We start from the raw sequence: 14,938 nt of genomic DNA on the forward strand, positions 1-14,938 counted from the left end.
AAAAATAAAACAGGTGATACATCAAATGTTTCACCATTGGGCAGCTAAAATATGATCTGCACTTGTCCAAAGGGACACAACCCTCCATTTCAGACAAGACGGTTTAATTTGTTTAGCAGTAACCTCCATTAAAGCTGCAGATGAGTTGAATCACCTATCAGCTTAGAAAAGACAACTATTTTAGATGAATTATGCCAGTTTTGTTAAATCAAGCACTCTCTAGGTATTTGGGTTACTGTCTGAGGTTGAAATTGGGTGAGTCAGATGTTAATATGAGCTAATACAATAATGAAATGAAATAGTAAGAACAGGATGTTGTTTAGAGCAGTTTTAATAAGCATCTTTGGGAATCCAACTACAAATGAAGAACATCAGTTCAGCTGCACACAAGATGTGAGGAGAATGTGCCGACAGTTTACTGATCGCATCTAATCTGAACATGAACAAAGCAGTATAGTCATTCACTTCACTCCTGATTGGTCAGGAGCGTTAAACAGATGCTGCAGATGTAGTAAAGTATGGGGATAAACGGGAAAGAACACTGGCTAATAACATACAAATTAACTCCAGGAGGATTAGAAAGGTTTTCAGATCATCATGAGAGATTCCCAACTTACCAGAACATGGTTAAGAGAGTCCTAGACAAGCACTGTACATAAACTCTTTAAATGCACAACAGTACTTAGCCCAAAGGTAGAAAAGTACAACTACACGATAAACCAAAACTGGGAATTTATTATTTCATAGGTTCAGATACGTGTGATTGTGATGGATTGAAATTTGTTTTTGTCAGAGGCTGATTAGTCTGATTTGGCTGAAGCAGTGGTCAGATTCAACCAGCAGGGGGAGTCTAGCGCTTGCTATAGTGATGAGCACCGGAACTTCCTCCTTAGATAATAATAATCGCTGGAGCAGAAGTACCGTGTCCGGCTATTTTATGAAAATTCTCCCATTCTTCAGGTATGTGTATATATATATATATATATATATATATATATATATATATATATATAAACACACCTGTAGGTTGTAAATTTGTTTCTTAACTTTCAGAAAGACTGTGAGTTTTTTTTTACGCTCCGAATGTTTACAAATTCCGTTGTTAGCTCCATTGTTAGCGTCGTTGCTAACATCGTTTCAACGTTGATATCATTGTGTATGTTTGTAAGCAAATTGAGATTATAATAATTGCTGGAGCAGAAGCACCGCGTCCGGCTCTTTGATTAAAATGTTCCCCTTTTTCAGGGCATTTACATGATAGTGTGTTGCTTAGGTCTTTATTAAAAATTAAAAATGTACCAGAATCACTGCTTGACAGGTTGAATAATAGAATAACGCAACATTGATAAGTATAAGTGTTATCTGTACAGCAGGGTGCAGTTTTTTTAGAAGCTAAAAAGTAATCATCTCAGCACAAAACCCTGAGGAATGCCACTGTTAATTGTGAAGGGACTGGGAATCATTGCCGACAGGACAAGTCTAGAGCTAACTAAGAACATGAGAGTCACGCTGAAGTAATAACTGTCAAATTTCATCGAAATGCCCAGTGGAGACTAACACCATGCACTGGTCAGTGAAGACATGTGCAAATGGCAGCTATAAATAGGGAGACTTTCCTGGAGAATGATTATTATGGCAGATAAATCAATGCTATGTGTGTTATGCAACTCAAAAGGTGATAAATTAACACATAAATTAACACAGAGGAACAAAAGACATGTAAATACATGCGGTTTCTGCAACAACTTCTTAGACTCTTAATGCACAAGAGCTACTCAATCAAAAGGTTTACCAAGCCAACGAACACATTTAGGCAGAAGTATCATTTTATTATTTTAGACAACTTATTTCTTGTAAAATATCAGATTATTTGTCAAAATTATAAAATGTAAACTTATTTCGTTTTCCATTCGTAAATAAAAGTCATCAGAAAATGCATGGGGTTTTGCTAGTCCTGTCAGAGATTACTGTAAGGCCTTTTTGAATTCCTTGTGTTGCATTTTGAGTTGCTTGGGCTTGTTCTTTTCAAGTTGTGAGGTAGCTGGTTGAACACTTTTCACGTCTCTCCATCTCAGTCAGTCAGGCTCCAATGGACAGAGGGACCATCATCCTCTGACTCGCACAGTGCTCAGCTCTGCCCAATTTTGCACCTCCGTTCACGAGTGATAGAGCACTATCAGTTCTGACAGCTCCCTAGAGCCACTGGGATTTGAGTGCTCCCTCCTTTTACCCACCCTAAACCCCAGAATCACATGCAGACACACACCTCACACACACATATACATAAACACACAGCATGTGCAAGTACACGCGCACACACACACTCTCCTTAACTGTCTGTCTATTAAAAAGAGGAGGGCTGCAAATGAATGGCTGAACAAAAGATGTCAACGTAGAGAAAGAAAAGGGAAATTATTATATTTGTAGTAGCTAAGGATGAATGTGATATATTGTCTGTGGTTTTATAATTAGTGTATAATTATATAAACATGTGTATGTGTGCATAGCAAGATTCTGTCATGGTATTCATGTTATTTTTAAGCTGTACTCACCAAGCTGCTGCTACCATCCATCCATCCATCCATCCATCCATCCATCCATCCATCCATCCAATACGCTTATCATAGGTCTAGTAGTTGAACCAAGAGATCACAAGGTGTTCCTGAATCAAAGGGGATATGCACTCACTAGTCAGTTTATTAGATACATAGATACAACTGCATGTTAGCAAATAAGCCAATCATATGGTCAAATGGTCATATGGTAATCAATTTACTTAGATGGTGGTGAAGATTATTTGCTAAATAATTGTAATGGAGAGGAAAGGGTATTTAAATGAATGGGAATGTGGTGTGTTTTTAGGTTCAAAGTTGACTGGGTAAGTATTTCAGAAACTGTTGACCTATTGGGATTTTCCCACAGAGCTATCTCTGGTTTTCAGAGAATGGTCTGAAAAAGATCAAATATCCAGACAGCAGTAATTATGTGGACTAACACTCCCTTCTGGATGTCAGAGGACAGAGATAAATGGCAGACTGGCTTGTAATGACTGAAACAGTGGCTCAAATAAACACTAGTTACAATCGAGGTATGCAGAAAACCATTTATGAACACACATGTCAAATGCTGAAGCAGGTTTGAACAAGAAGACACCCAGCCGCCTATATGTCATGAACATGAAAGCAAGGATATTCCGCCTTTTATTAACAGTAGTAGAGGACATTTTCTTGGCACACTTCAGGCATCTTTATTACAAATTGAGCTTTATAAGCCACGGCCTAGCAGAGTATTGTTTCTGACCATTTTCATTTCTGATGGTTACTTCCTACCCTTAGCCCAGCATTTCGAACTGGTTTCCTGAACATCAAATGGTGCTTTGCATTAGAGACTACTGACATTCAGATCTTCTGGTCGTAGGAGCAGATGTGGGTAAAGGGGCTCATGTCGCCCCCTACATGATGCAGCCCTGGACAGTTGCCCATGTCGCCCGTATCAGAAACTGCCACTTGTATCTGGGATATCATTGTTTTTTTGTTTTGTTTTTTGTTTTTTCATTCCTGGCCCAGATTTAGAGCAAACTATTCTGTTCTTTCTTTTAACAAAAATAAGAGCCTCTGGACACCAATTTTAGACATTACACAGTTTATGAATCTTTAAATCTGTTTAAATATATTGATCATAGACATTTTCTTGAAACATTGCAACCCTTTGTGAAAATGAAAAGAAATGTTGAAAAGGAATGCAAAATAATCAAAATGGACAATATCATTACTGTGTGTGCAGGGTAAAAGTCTGTCAGGAAGACCAAGAGCAGAACTAGTCAGAAACCACAGAGAATAATGAGATCCGAGAAAAATCTCTAAGTGAAGTCCTGAGAGCAGAACGTCTTAAATGGCGATGTACAATAATTTCAGCTCGAAGGAGAAACTGGCTGATATAAGCAGCAATTAGTAGGACGGAGAGGATGCTTTGTGAAAATTAACTAGCCCATTTCACCACGACATAATTGATGTGCAGAGTGATTTAAATTGGAGCAGCTGAAATTACTCCATAAGAAACTGGATCCGAAGGAGCTCAGAGGAATCCAGGTGTTCATTTACATGTCCGTGTGCAGCTTTGCGACTGCATGTCAGCGCTGGTTAGAAAGGTGCACCGGCAAAGGTGATCGCTGGATGTGGATTATAATAACACCTTGACCTCTGTCTAGCAGTGTTCACCCATCTTTTTCCATCTCCTCTGGCTCCACTATGCCTAACTCCCCTCTCTGATTGTTCTTGCACATCCACGTGATTCATTTCTGCCTTCCTCCACATCTGCTGCTAACCTTTGACTCTTTTCACCACTTTTTAATCCCTTTTTGTTTCACAAAAGGATCCTGACTGAATTATTTAGTATTCATATTTCCATCTTCATCATAACTCCTCACTCAACTTTAACCTCAGAAAAGCTGCCTTTCTCTTGCTTGGTGAATTATTAGCCCATCTTCTGTGAGACCTTGCCAATCTATTAATCTAACTTGCCATTTACTGTCTTTTCTCTCCAGCTCTGTTAAAGGTTGGCTGCCTCTCCTCTCACTCTATCTGTCAGTCAGTCTTTGTGTGCAAATCCCACATCTTTCTCCCCCAGACTGAATTATTCAATTTAGATGCCATTTGTTTCACAGTTGGCAACATAGACTGTGTGCACTCTCCTCCGTAGAAACTGTGGTTCTAAATGGCAACAGCACTCCGCATCTTCAGCAACTGTTAATATTCCCTGACAATGCAAACTTTCTCTTTCCTTTTTCCTTTTAGCATTAATGGTCTGTCTTTTCTATAGAATTGACTGCAATATATATACATATATAAGTCAATTTACATTTATATGGACTTATATATACATTTATACATCATATGTACATATGTATGTGCATCATGTAGTGTCTAGGGAGTTGTAGAGTTGAAGAGCAATGAGATGAAATACTCTGAGATAGATTTGCCAAGAGGAGTGTTTCAGTGAAGAGAGTCATTAAGATTTACTTAAGTCATTGTCAGGACTGAGGTGTTTATACCAATGCCTCCAATCTGTTAGTGAAGTTTTTCATTTTAATAATGCATAACTTGGCAAACAGGATAGACAGTCAGCACTGGACCTTCGTCTGGTCTGGAGAAAGCTATGCTTTGATTAAATCCACATAGATCTGACAGGTATCACTTGTGAGTTTTTAAAAATGTTTTATTAAAAATGTTTTATTACAATGCATACCATAGTGTTTTGATGATGATTGGAAACCAAAAAAATATTTGCTAGGTTGAGGATAAGAATACACGCAGCATGTCCAAGTATGTGAGAGCATTACTGGCATTTGCTATGATGTCACTGTTTTGCTTTTCGCAGTGACATCATGGATATCTGCTATCTTTGTATAAAAATTAAAAGAGCATTGCTCCATTGTGGTCAAATAATTCTTTACAGAAATAATCAGTAAGTATTGTAGGTCTGACTGCCTTAATTTCAAGCATTCGACATGTGGAGGGGATCTTATCTGGTGCAAAGTTTCTGGTTATTGGGTAATTGCTGTTACATATGAGTAGCACTTATGTAAATTCAGTAGCAGTGATGTATACGTGCAGAATGCTGTTTCTGCACTCATTCTACTGGATTTTTTTTAGCATTCTAAAACAAAATCTATTGTAGCCTGGATTAAATTCAGAACCAATGATCTACAATCTGAGATGCACAGGCAGTGGAACTTTACTAACATAATGTAGCGTAATATTGTAACAAAAACAAAAAGGTAGACACTCAATAGTGTGATGGAGGAACAAAAACACGATATGGTCAAATTTTACATGACACAATGAAAACGTTATTGAGTGACCTTCCTATCGAGTTAAATAGTCAATTACCTCCAGCATACTTTAAATATTCTTCTTCAACATTAGACAAAAAAAACATGAACTGCCAATAACGGTTATTTCTTGGCGCCGGTAATGTACTCTACCTCTCTGGCTCTGACAGGCATGTTTCTGTCGGGATCGTCAAATCTCTGATGCCGAGGTTTCCAACACCTCTAGTGTCACCTCTGCTCCAACTGCAAAATGGAAGCAATCGGTTGTCTGGGCAACAAACTTCTCTCTGGGTTCTGTCATGCAAATCCCTCTGAAGAAAGGGCAAAAAGTTAAAAAAGTTAAGTGGTATGACAGAGAAGATTCAGAAGAGCTGCAGGCTTGTCTCAGATGCGTTTTCTTTCTGCCTTCCAATTGTTTTTTTTTTTGTTTTTTTTATTTCTACTGCAAAGATGGCCAGAATGGCATGGAAATATCGCTGCTTATCCAGCTTACCGGCTTTTGCAGGCATGAGTCGAAAGCTGCCTTTTTGAGGCGCCTCTTCACAAAGGCAGAAGACGTCGTGCTTGTATTTAAAACAAACACAAAGAACGCCAAGGTTACAACATTCAAAGGTGAAATAATACGGAGAGGAAGAGAGATTGACTAGCCTGGCAAATTAAATCTACGAGAGCCTCTGTGTACCTTGGGAGCCTCACAGGGGCATTTTCTCCTCAGCGGCCTTAGAGCACCCTTCCTCCTAATGGAAGGGAAGCAGAACAGATGGGACACAAATTGCACTTTCATACACCTCAAGGTTCAAGGCAATTTCCACTCTGAGCCTGTGAAGTTCTCGGATTGCCTCTCCATCCTTTGAGCCTTTCACTCTTCAAAGAGGTCTGGGTTTGTTCAGTTCCCTGACACACACACACGAACACACACACACACACACAGTCGCAGACACACATACAACTTAGGTTCAGTTCATGTGAGTTGCTCTGTATGTTTCAAGTTATTTTATAGATGTTTATCATTTCATTAAAATTTATAGATTTGCATTGCACAGGTTTCCAAGTGTATTTACTCCTCTCTCCTACATCTTTTTACTTTTCAACATGAAATTACCATTTTATTGAGAAAATACCTCAGGTTTTGACAAGCCACTTAAAAAGCACCTGCGGACTTCAACAATATTTTTTACTGCCATTGTTGAAAATTGAACCTCTGACAATGGAGGTTCTTAATGTTTGTCTTTTTGTGAACCTTAAGAGGGTTTTGGGATAACTCCATCAATCTTCTCATCAACACCGAGCAGCCGTCCTGACCCGGCTAAAAACGCATTCCCACAGCAAGGTCCTGCCACCACCGTGCTACGCCATGCTCACGTTACGTTCAGTGTATTGTGCTGTGTTAGTTTTCCACCATGCACAGCATTTTGCCTGTTGGCCAAAATATTCAGTTCGGTCTCATCCGACCTGCTGCCATTTTCCTTTCTTTCAACACTTGCCGTCTTCTTGCCGCTCTTCCAGAAAGGACAGATTTTTGGAGGTCATGACTAAAAGTTGTCCCATTGATAGATTTTCCCACCTCAACCGTGGGTATCCGCAGGTCTTTCAGAGCTGCTTTGACCCCTTTAATTAATGCTCCTTTTTCCAACTCGGTCAATTTTTATGATGCTGTTTGTTCATATTTATACTGAGCTGTTTCCATATGTATTAAATTACACACAGACTTACTGGGTTTTATCTAAAGAAGCTGAATATAAATATACTCAACTTTTTCAGATTTCTATTCATTCAAAAAAATGTTAAAGCCGTGTCTCAATCCTTCCACTTCACAATTACGAGAAACAGTTTGCTGCTCCACATAAATTTATTGGAGCTTATATTTATTGTCTGTACACTGTAATGTCATATTTCATTACACGCGACAATGATTTTGTTGCATGCAGAAAACCAATGTTTTGTTGAACATTCCCATTACAACGACATGTAATGTCACCGGCTTGTGTCCTACACATTTGCAAATGCAAAGCCAGAGAGAAATGCAATTTCTGAAATGAATTTCCTCTCCCCTATTTGATGTCTAATGTACAAACTCGCGCTGAATGGCCCAGGTGCCAGCAGAGCCGCTGTGGAGATAATAAAAGACCTCCAGCAGCATTGTTTACGGCGCCATTAACAAACAAACATTAGGGCCCATTTGACTAAATACTGCTGACAGAGAATATGGCGATCAATCACCATGGCAACCACCCCCCATTAATTAATATTGCACTTGGAAATTTAGGAATGTGTGCATGATGAAGATGGAGTATGCCCAGATTTTTTTTTTTTTTTTTCCGCGGGGTTTTTCTGCTTCTCGATGAGCTCCGGCACATCTCATCTCTGGCCTTTGTCCGACGCCTGGCTCTGCATACCAACCGAGGGGTTAACTGCGTCCCCAAAGCAATTACGGCCAATTGTGGCACTAGTTAGCAATTAGTGGATTAAATGTAATGAGTCTGCCGTTGCCGTGGCGACTGGATTCTTTTTTTTTTTCAATGATACTTGTCAAAATGAAGAGCCCTTTAAAAAGGAGGCCGTGGGTTTTAACAGATGGAGACAGATAGGGCCAGTCCATTTAGAGCTATCATCACTTTAGTTTGTTATTGAATGTAATTAGTTGTTTTTATGTAAATGTGAAATGGGAAAAAAAAAAGCCTAAAAACCGAAGTAAAAAACATTGTAATTAACCTCTGGAATCATTGTTGTTGGTAAAGAACGCTGGGCTTCTGTGAACCTTCGTCTGTGGCTTGGAACACCTGGTGTGGGCGGTTTAAAAACTCATTTTGCTGTGTTTTTAAGCTTTTGTGTGTGACATTTAAAATTAGCTGCTGTCAGGTAAATTTTGATGTCTATATGGCAGGACTAATGGCGAGGCAGCAATGTATGATGAAGAAGTTGTGTGCACTCAGCTTGCATGTTGTTCCTTCAGCTGTCAACCGTTCTTATTAAACTGTTCAGTCATATGCATATTGCAGAAATACCGTACCATCTGTGCTTTTGTCCCTTCAGGGCCGGCGCTGACATATTACAGTGTGAAGAGTCTTATTGAGCAGTATAATGGATTCCAAACTACAGCATTTCATATCCCGTGTAATTTAATCACAACTTAGGATGGGTATCTGATGCCCGTTCCTCTTTCTTTTATGAAACCTTCTGTACAAACAGGGCCAGAATCCAAAAATGATTTATGGCAGATTCACCAAGAGAGGGCAAGGGGGGAGAGAAACAGATTAGGTAAAAATCTGGGGAGATAAAGATGAGACGTCTGTCTGCTGCTGAGGGCAGCGAGACAAGCCCTGTCTGTATAAAGCTCAGGGAAATGTGCTAAGGGGCCTGACAGACAGCAGCGAACCATCTCAGAGCTGACACAGACATCATCTTTCTTTTTCTCTTCCAAGGGCAAGGAGAGAACTGTGACACTGCCAATTATATACACTCCTCTATAGATGGTCATCTTGTACTTTATTTAGCAGCTCCTGTGAACGTACACAACCTTAGAGTGGAGTGTTCCCCTAAATGAACATGTCATCACATTTCCAACCAGTAAGTGACAGAGTGGTAGGGGCATATAATGGCTGAAGTGTGCACAACCAAGCACTTGATCGCAGCTGGAGAGTCGAGGTCTGATCCTGTCAACTGAGCGCATAAGGAGTGGACAGCATGATTTATCCAGTGTGCTCTCGTGCCTCTCGCTGCAGCCTAATGCTGTAGCAGGCAGCATCTGGAATTGACAACAGTAGTTAGAGATGCTGTTCGGGTCCCAACATGATCGCAAAACCCAAATACTGATAACTACGTCTTCTCAATCCAGGACCAGAACACTAAACGATTAAGTAAGTTGATTTTATTTTAAGTAAAATATTTTTTGTCTGTATTTCAGGTCCTGTCTGCTTTCTTCATCTGTTTACTAAAACAACATATTATTGGCTATCAGTAGGAGTAGTTAATTGCTCACTAAATTATGTCATTACATATTGTGCAAAATGTACATAAAAATTATAAGTGAAATGTTAAAGAGGACTAAGATATTTGAAGAGACAGAAGATGAATATTTCTAAATATGTTTAAAGAAACAAAATGTTTGTCGATTTTTGTGTATTTTCTGTGTTACAATTTCAATCCTCCTTTTTCTGTGGTAGGACTTTTCAAGAGATCCAAAGGAGACAATAACAATAATTAATAATAATAATAATAATAATAAAACAATATATATCAGTTCATTATGTAAACTGGTCAACCACATAGATTTTATATGTAAAGGAGCAAACAATTGTGTGTCAAACACTCGCAACAGATTCAACCAAGTGAGCTTTTGCTTTTTTAGAAGTATGTCCTTATAGTTATATCAAAATTATATCTTACTTGAGAAAGCAAGATTTGGCTTTTCATTGAGTTCTTCTCAATCAGTGAAGATTTGTGCATGCAGCAGCAATGCAATGCCTTCACCATCCTTTGTGGCTTCCATCCTTTTTCTTGAAAAAATATTTTTTTAGCCTTTTCCAACAACTTCTTTGCAAACCTTTGTTTATGATCGCAGGTACTGCAGCTAATATGGCATCAGGTCTCAAAGTGCATTATTTCTGGTACCTTTTCACGTATGGATATTTGGATCCATTGGATCGGATCAGGGCCATTTCTTGTAAGAGTTCGTATTTCATAAACACGTTAGTGTAAGAACAAATGAAACTGCTTGCAATTCTCATACTCTGCGTTCAGTTTGTCTCACAAAAACCCCAGTGAGCAATGCATTGTTTGATTTTGCTTTCATACTCAAGTGTTAGTGCTTTTTCTTGCTGTGTGTGTCCTTTGTTGGACAAATCAACACTAAACCTGGCCCGATTCGAGGCTATTTCTGCAGTTTTCAGCTTCCATTTCTCTTCCCATTCGTCCCCACCTAACAGGTATGATGACTGCCGACCATAATGCCGGTCAGCGTGAGCGCGCCTGCAGTGGAGCAAAGTGTTGGAAGGCCTGTGCGATTACCCCCGGCCCCTCCTGCTGTGAGCGCCACAGCGGTCGAGGGACTGAGTGGGAGAGTGGTGAGCTTTTAATACCAAGCACAATAGGGCACCTCAACCCCAGACAGGCACCATATTTACACTGAGCTAAGGTTCTCCCTGAGCCTTATGACAGAGCAGGCAGAATCATCGCCCCTCGCCTCGCAGCCAGCGATCCATAATTCATGAGAAGAGGTGGATGGGGTGCAAACAGGGCATGCTTACAGAAGGGGGGGTGAGGGGGCGCCTGAGGAGTGTGTCCTGAGCCCTGTGTGTCTAAGTAATTAAATGGGATTAGGTATGCGCTGAACCCATTTTCTGAGAGATTGGCTGGCAATGCCATTATTATTGGAAAGGATCAGAGGGGCTTATAGGCACTGAGGAGAAAGGTAACTGAAGAGAGGTTTGAGGAGATTTACTGAAAGAAAAAAAAAAACACACTCTTCCATGTATGGGTGGCAGGTTGGAGACATCTTTTGCATCCCTTTTTCCTCTTTTTGGGGGGGAAAAAGAGAGAACATCCAGCCGGAGTTGAGGGAGACAGACACTAATGTGTCAAAGAAGCAGGTCTAACCATGTCCACAGACTGCACATCTCTGCTCTACCCAAAACATCCGTTCCTAATTTGTGTGACAATGCCAGTGTGGATGGCACTTGATTTGCAAGAGGTTGCCCCGAGCAGAACTCATTTGAATAAGCACACATCCGAGTTATCAGATAGACAGACAGACAGACAGACAGGGTTGCTACTCCTTTACCCAGCCGCTCAACAACCCAACACACTCGGGTAACAATGTGTCTCTGTGTGCACCTGAACTGCAATCCTAACAGTGCAGCTAACGCAGGAGTCCACTCACAGGCATGCGCTGTAGCCCAACTATCTTTTTCCTAATCTGAATGGAATAAATTCCAGTGCTCATACCAGACAGAGGGATGATTTTGCCTTCGCTAGGAGAGCTGAACTTCTTGTTTATGTCTCCCTTTTCCCCTTACACGGAGAACCTTTTGGCGACAGCAACCCTGGGAGAGATGCAGAAAGCATGTCCCCTGGGGAGAAAAGCTGCCTCAGGCTTCAGAAAGCCTATTTACAACAAGCTGTGCTTGTTACTTTCATCAAAATAGAGCACTGAGCTTTTCTCTTGCCTTGTTTTTTTTGTGCTTTTGGCAGAAGGCTGTTATTGTTAAGCACTGACTCCATTGTGCTCAGCGGCGTGGTGAAACTGTCCGCGGCCACAGAGAAGAGAAGACAGGAGCGATGGCTTGATGGAAAGAAGGGGAGACACCCTTTTTCATCAAGGGCCTGGTCTGTTTTATGCGCTTTGAAGGAGTGACTATGGGAGGAGAGGAGAAACCTGCTATGTCACCGAATTTTCCCAACCTTTGATCCTTAGCTGTACTCCATCAAGCTCAATTAGAGGATCGGTGGTCTCTGGCGGGCACGTTTGTCATAATCTATTGGGTTTGGCGCAGTCCACATATTGAAGGAGAGGACAGGAAATCAATAAACTGGATTGGACTGCCAGGCCCAGGGGGAGGTCTCCTTACCCTGGCTCGCGTGGTTCAGACTCAGCCCTCCTCCGTCTACTCTCTCTTTTTTTTTACTCCTGTTTGGACCATCAAATTGAATTTCATCAAAAGGCCCTGACAAAAAAGGGGAAGAAGTATACCATATGGCCTTTGTATTCCACAGACTCTCAATTTGCCCTGCAGGCAAATATGCAATCACATATAGTCAATGTTCAGGAAGGGCTGCTGTTTGCTTTTGATGTTGTAAAAAGCAAACATCATCTGATTTATCACTCCAGTAAACTTCCCTCACCAGCAGGGACAATATAGCTTCACTCTCGCCTGTCATTTTCAAGCACATGGGATGAAATTCTGGGATCTTTTAAAACAATGTCACAGGGGTAAATGTGCAGTAAGACTACAGCATTGATCTGACAGATCTTTTCAGTCAGAGCGTTCTTGTTTTCTCTTATCAACCCAGAGCAGGGGAAGGAGAAAGGAGGAATCAAGGTCAATGACTCCTTGACAACCGCCACAGCTGTGAGGCATTATCACTTCATTACCTGCTCTCATCGATAGCTGCTGCTGTTTCCTTTTCCTATCATTTATTAATCTAGCTTTACTTTGGTAAGCTATCAATAATTGTTTGACAAATTTGGATTTTTCATCATGCCGTAACCACAAACTTCAGGATATTTTACCTGGATGTTGTGTGAGAAACAAACAATTTAGTGCATAACTATGAAGTTTAGGGCACAGGATTTTGTTTTCATTGTTTTACCTACAAGAAAATTCAAAATGAAATCCAATGTGTTTGTTCCTTGCCACTGAACATACAATCAGAAGGTGTTACCTAATGAGTAAATATATTCTGCTTTTGGGTTATTAATCTCAGTATAAAAAATAGGCATTACACTGAGATAACACTGAGATAATGATATTGAAATTAAATACACAGAACATTGTGAGGTCTTTATACTGCTCTGTCAAGGCATCAGAGAACATTAGTGAACAACTAGATTAAAGAAGACAGTTTGACAGTTTAACACGTCACCCTGAACACATCATTCTCAGCTTTAAGGATTGAGATGGCGGCATTTTCATGACATCACAAACACAAACTTGGACGTATTTTAACAGTTTTAAAGGAAAAAGACCAAAACGTAAAGTTTTGGGCATCCCTACAGCGAAGCATGGTGGCGACAACCTGATACTGCGGAAATGGTTTTCTTCAACCATTGAAGCTCATTAGAGTTGATAAAAACATGGAGCGAGCAAAAGACAATGCAATCCTCGTCGAAAATCTGTTAGAAGAAGCAGCAGACTTGAGATTGGGCTGGAGCTTCTCAATAAACATACAACCAGAAAGTGTTACGATTAAATGAAACAAAAACTGAGGGGAACTAACGCTGCACAGTCACCTTGAGCCACCCCTGTAAAACACGATGATGGAAGCACAATACCATAGGGAGGATTAATTTAAGTTTCTCACATTTTGTGAAATTACAATCACAAACTTTGAGCATTTTGTTTTATGTGAGAGAGACCAAAATGTTATGCCTCGACTTGCATGCAAACTGTGGTGCATAGCAGAAAACTATCACTATGAAAGGCATTTGGCAGCATCATGCTATAGGAAGCTCAGCTAAATTTAATTACAACCTGAGAGGTTTAGACTGGGATGGAGATTCATGCTAAACATAGAGCCAGGGGAATGTTTTTGAAAGTTATTAGACTCCACTAATATGTAATTTAATCTCAATATGAATGTTGTTGTTTTGCGAGGTTATTAGAAGTTTGTTAGATAATTTGCTCTTAATTTTTGCAGAATGAGTGGCTTTGACTTGTGAGAACTGTGAGCAGTTGTGTTTTAAGGGGACAAATCTAAAGGTAATGCATGCAGACTATTGTTCCTGAGAGGTAACAATCAATAAAACAGAACCGCTGAGTCCCGCTCTGCCTGCTCATTCTTCCACATAAACCCTATCCTTCCCTGTGCTTCAAATATGTGCAGCAAAATACAAAAGAAATATCACCTAAAAGAGGCGGACCACCTACAAAATCTATAAAGTCTTCCATCAAAATCACCTCCCTGCCTTTATGAGGACATTAATCTGCTGCCGCGGTGCTCTGCTCTTCAAAGCACCTTGACAGAATGATTGTCCTCCATTTTTTTTGCCTCCTCACAGCTGCTGTTTCTTATGTGCTTGGTTATACAAAATCTTAAAAAAGTTTATCAAAAGGAAGAGAGACTGTACGTGAAACACCCAGAGCCTTGTAGAGAAATAGAGGTTGGAGATAAGTGGGAAGTTGAAACAGAAGAGGAGGAAAATGCAGTACTTTTGAGTAACAGCCCTGCCAAAGTAAATCCTCAGTGGGCAGAAAATACAAAAAAAAAAAAAAACATCTTATGAAATAAAACTCAAACATCCCCATCCAAAAAAAGTACTGTATCCTTCATCTAGAACTCTCAAGCGTCAGATAAATGTCTGGAGATGGAGAAGTTGCCCTTGCCAATGTGCATGAACTCTCTGTGTCCCTTTCCGAATGCATATAGATGATGCTCACACACACCCCCCCC

Source organism: Poecilia formosa, unplaced genomic scaffold (assembly GCF_000485575.1).
Source record: "Poecilia formosa unplaced genomic scaffold, Poecilia_formosa-5.1.2 Scaffold103, whole genome shotgun sequence".
Lineage (NCBI taxonomy): Eukaryota > Metazoa > Chordata > Actinopteri > Cyprinodontiformes > Poeciliidae > Poecilia > Poecilia formosa.